The following is a 5,109-nucleotide window of genomic DNA, read 5'->3' on the forward strand; positions in this document are numbered from 1 at the left end:
AGACAGGAGCCAATCAGACAGGAGCCAATCAGACAGGTGCCAATCAGACAGGAGCCAGTGTCTTGCGCACCTCTATTTTTTTCTTTGTATACATTTGAGAATCTCAGTTGACCAACAGCCTTTCAACCAAACAAACAACCAGTCCACTAAATGGGGTCAGTCCTAGTACAGTCTACTAAATGGGGTCAGTCCCAGTACAGTCCACTAAATGGGGTCAGTCCCAGTACAGTCTACTATATGGGGTCAGTCCCAGTACAGTTTACTAAATGGGGTCAGTCCCAGTACAGTGTAGTCCACTAAATGGGGTCAGTCCCCGTACAGTCGACCAACAGCCAAACAACCAGTCCACTAAATGGGGTCAGTTCACTAAATGGGGTCAGTCCCAGTACAGTCTACTAAATAGGGTCAGTCCTAGTACAGTGTAGTCTACTAAATGGGGTCAGTCCCAGAACAGTCCACTAAATGGGGTCAGTCCCAGTACAGTCGACCAACAGCCAATCAACCAAACAAACAAACAGTCTACTAAATGGGGTAAGTCCCAGTACAGTCTACTAAATGGGGTCAGTCCTAGTAAAGTCTACTAAACGGTGTCAGTCCCAGAACAGTCCACTATATGGGGTCAGTCCCAGTACAGTCGACCAACAGCCAATCAACCAAACAAACCACCAGTCTACTAAATGTGGTCAGACCCAGAACAATCTACTAAATGGGGTCAGTCCTAGTACAGTCTACTAAATGGGGTCAATCCTACTACAGTGTAGTCTACTAAATGGGGTCAGTTCTAGTACAGTGTAGTCCACTAAATGGGGTCAGTCCTAGTACAGTACAGTCCACTAAATTGGGTCAGTCCTAGTACAGTGTAGTCTACTAAATGGGGTCAGTCCTAGAACGGTGTGGGAGGTTCCATCGGGCCCTAGGACTTCTCAGGGGATTTACTGGCTGCATTCGCTAGTTCCATCGGGCCCTAGGACTTCCCAGGGGATTTACCTTACTGCATTCGATAGTTCCATCGGGCCCTAGGGGTCTGAATACTTTCTGAAGGCTCTGTAGATACATGTGGTGTAAGTCAAGGGGTCTGAATACTTTCTGAAGGCTCTGTAGATACATGTGGAGTAAGTCAAGGGGTCTGAATAGTTAACATGTCAAAGGCCATCGAAGCCAAGCTGGGTAACGTGTCAAATGGCCATCCCCAAACCAAGCTGGGTAACGTGTCAAATGGCCATCCCCAAGCCTTCTCTACAGATCGTGTCCCACCCACGGGACGGTTGAGCTAATGTGCGCTAATGCGATTGGCATGAGGTTGTAAGTAACAAGAACATTTCCCAGGACATAGACATATCTCCAGTGGTGCGTGTCCCCAGTCCGGTACCACCAGTTCCGGCACCACGCACCAGGCTTTAGTGCGCCTCGAGAGTCCAGTGTGCCCTGTTCCTGCTCCCCGCACTCGCCAGTGGTGCGTGCCTTCCCCAGTCGCGGTACCACAGTTCCGGCACCACGCACCAGGCTTATAGTGCGCCTCGAGAGTCCAGTGTGCCCTGTTCCTCCTCCCCGTACTCGCCAGTGGTGCGTGTTCCCAGCCCAGTACCACCAGTTCCGGCACCACGCACCAGGCCTACTGTGCGCCTCCAGAGCCCTGTACGCCCTGTTCCTGTCCCCGCATCGCCCAGTGGTGCGTGTTCCCAGCCGGTACCACCAGTTCCGGCACCACGCACCAGGCCTACTGTGCGCCTCAGCAGGCAGAGTCTGCCGTCTGCCCAGCGCCGCCCTGAGCTGCCCGTCTGCCCAGCGCCGCTGCGCTGCCCGTCTGCCAGCGCCATCTGAGCTGCCCATCTGCCCAGCGCCATCTGAGCCGCCCGTCTGCCCAGCGCCGTCTGAGCCGCCCGTCTGCCCAGCGCCGTCTGAGCCGCCGTCTGCCCAGCGCCGTCTGAGCCGCCCGTGTGTCCAGCGCCGTCTGACCGCCCGTCTGCCCAGCGCCGTCTGTCCAGCGCCATCTGAGCCGCCCGTCTGTCCTGAGCGCTAGAGCCGCCGTCTGTCTGAGCGTAGAGCCGTCGTCAGTCAGGAGGCCGCTAACGTCGCAGTCAGGCGCGCCATAGCCGTCCGCCAGTCAGGAGGCCGCCAGAGCGCGCCGCCAGAGAAGCGCGCAAAGCCACCCGCCAGATCCGTCGCCAGTCAGGAGCGCCAGAGCGCCCGCCAGTCAGGAGCCGCCCAGAGCCGCCGCGCCAGTCAGGAGCCCGCCAGAGCCGCCCGCCAGTCAGGAGCTGCCTGAGCCTTTCAGTCCGGAGCTGCCCTTCAGTCCGGAGCTGCCCTTCAGTCCGGAGCTGCCCTCAGTCCTGAGCTATCTCTCAGTCATGACTACCTCTCCAGTCATGAGCTACCCCTCAGTCATGAGCTCCCCCTCAGTCAGGGCTACCCCTCAGTCCTGAGCTGCCCTCAGTCCTGCAGCTTGCCCCTCATCCGGATGCCCCTCAGTCCGAGCTGCCCTCAGTCCGGAGCTGCCCTCAGTCCGGAGGAGTTTCCTCAGTCCAGAGGCGCGCCCCTCAGTCCAGAGGCGCTCCTCAGTCCGGTGGGCCCTTTATTAGGGTTCCTAGGTGGACACTAAAGCGGACAAAAGACTATGGTGGAGTGGGGGTCCACGTCCTGCGCCAGAGCCGCACCGCAGACAGATGCCCACCCAGACCCCTCCCCTATAGGTTCAGGTTTTGCGGCCGGAGTCCGCACCTTGGGCGGGGGGGGGGGGGGGGGGGGGGGAACTGTCACGTTCTGACCATAGTTTTTTGTGTTTTCTTTGTTTTAGTGTTGGTCAGGATGTGAGATGAGTGGGCATTCTATGTTGTGTGTCTAGTTTTCACTGTTTCTATGTTTGGCCTGATATGGTTCTCAATCAGAGGCAGGTGTTAGTCATTGTCTCTGATTGGGAACATATTTAGGATGTTTTTATTTGTGCTGTTTGTGTGGTTTGTGGGTGGTTGTCTTCATGTCTTGTGTGTCTCACCTGACTGAACTGTTTCGGTTTTTACACATTTGTTGTTTTGTATTTTGTAGTGTTCATGTTTTTCGTCTTTATTAAACATGTTGAACACTAACCCCGCTGCGCTTTGGTCTGATCCTTCGTCCACAGAAGAAAGCCGTTACAGTCCACTAGATTATACGTCAATTAGCAGCATCGCATAAAGTCCTATACCGCCATCGGTTGACTGGAGTGGTGTAGTTGAGTAAAATCTATATTTAATTTTCAGACAAAAAGTTAAAGGTAGGAAGCATTAGTTTTTACTCACCGTGTAAACAACCAGTGTGGTTAATACTTAGTAACTTAGTTGTAGTCATTCTGACTGACATCTGGAATCTATTATGGATTTGGGGATTTTCCCTGACATCATTCTGTATGTCTCTGCTCTTTTGATCTGCAGTCACGTTTTAGTTGGGTTTTGTTAGTTGGCTTCTAACTGGTCTCCATTAGTTGGGCTCCAGCTCGCTGACCATAGCTAGTTGGCTAAATAGCTAATGTTAGCTGGCAGGCTAAGATAACTGCATATAGCTAACATTCTTTGATATTTGGTTATATGGTGTTATGTACTTCCAAAACTGTGGTTTAGTTATTTCTGTTGCAGTTTACATCATAGGGAATAGGCTGGTCTCCATATAATACATCACACCTGACTTTGGCATTCTTTGGAATTCTGATTGGTTTTATGTAAAAGCTGTAACTTTGCATTGGGACTTAAAAAATATTTCATTTGATATTTTATAAACAATACAAAACATACAGATACAAATTACAATATCATACAAACATTAACTACATCACACCTGCCCAGACCCACTAGAACACACCCCCATCTCCATTAACTACATCACACCTGCCCAGACCCACTAGAACACACCCACATCTCCATTAACTACATCACACCTGCCCAGACCCACTAGAACACACCTCCATCTCCAGCGCCTGCATCACTCTCCGCCACATAGCCTCAAACTACACCATTTGATTTCTCTCTATCCCCAGACACTAGACACTAGTCTCCCACTCCCTGCCGCTGAAAAACATCCCTACAGCATGATGCTGCCACCACTCTACCATAAAGGCCTGATTGGTGGAGTGCTGCATAGATGGTTGTCATTCTGGAAGGTTCTGTTTCGCGTTGTCTTTATGGCTATTGTGTGTAGATTAATGATGATTATTGTTCCGTTTTTCACTGGCTGCATTTACTGGCTACATTCACTAGCACCATTGTTCTTATGTAATATAACCATATACAATGTCTTAAGTGATGGACTGTGCCATCCCCACGGCCTCCGCAATGGATCAGTCCACTATGACAGACCTCCGCAATGAATCAGTTATGTACTTGAAAAGTTATTAATATTCCAATTAGGTACATTTGGGCAGTCTTGATACAACATTTTTGAACAGAAATGCAATGGTTCATTGGATCAGTCTAAAACTTTTCACATACATGGCTTGCCATCTAGTGGCCAAATCTAAATTGCGCCTGGGCTGGAATAATACATTATGGCCTTTCTCTTGCATTTCAAAGATGATGGTACAAAAAAAAATACAAAATAACGGTTGGTTTTTTCTTTGTATTATCTTTTACCAGATCTAATGTGTTTATTTCTCCTACATTGATTTCACATTTCCACAAACTTCAAAGTGTTTCCTTTCAAAAGGTATCAAGAATATGCATATCCCTGCTTTGGGTCCTGAGCTACAGGCAGTTAGGCGAAAATTGGGCGGCTCCTTAAGAGTTAACTGTTGAAATTAAGATCCCAGAATATATCCATACGCACAAAAAAGCTTAATTATCTCAAATGTTGTGACACATTTGTTTATATCCCTGTTAGTGAGCATTTCTCCTTTTCCAATATAATCCATCCACCTGACAGGTGTGGCATATCAAGAAGCTAATTAAATAGCATGATCATTACACAGGTGTACCTTGTGCTGGGACAATAAAAGGCCACTCTAAAATGTGCAGTTTTGTCACACAACACAATGCCACAGAAGTTTTGAGGGAGCGTGCAATTGGCATGCTGACTGCAAGAATGTCCACTAGAGCTTTTGCCAGAGAATTGAATGTTCATTTCTCTACCATAAGCCGCCTCGCA

General features: G+C 49.5%; 2 protein-coding genes across 7 annotated transcripts in view; one reads left to right on the top strand and one right to left on the bottom strand.

Moving 5' to 3' along the window:
- LOC112069533 (gelsolin-related protein of 125 kDa-like) overlaps positions 1-5,109 on the top strand; it is a 243,717-nt gene that overhangs the window by 104,341 nt on the left and 134,267 nt on the right. The window lies entirely within an intron of this gene.
- Positions 1-5,109, bottom strand: part of LOC111979311 (uncharacterized) — a 141,014-nt gene that overhangs the window by 73,345 nt on the left and 62,560 nt on the right. The window lies entirely within an intron of this gene.

Source organism: Salvelinus sp. IW2-2015, unplaced genomic scaffold (assembly GCF_002910315.2).
Source record: "Salvelinus sp. IW2-2015 unplaced genomic scaffold, ASM291031v2 Un_scaffold1042, whole genome shotgun sequence".
NCBI classification, from domain to species: Eukaryota; Metazoa; Chordata; class Actinopteri; order Salmoniformes; family Salmonidae; genus Salvelinus; species Salvelinus sp. IW2-2015.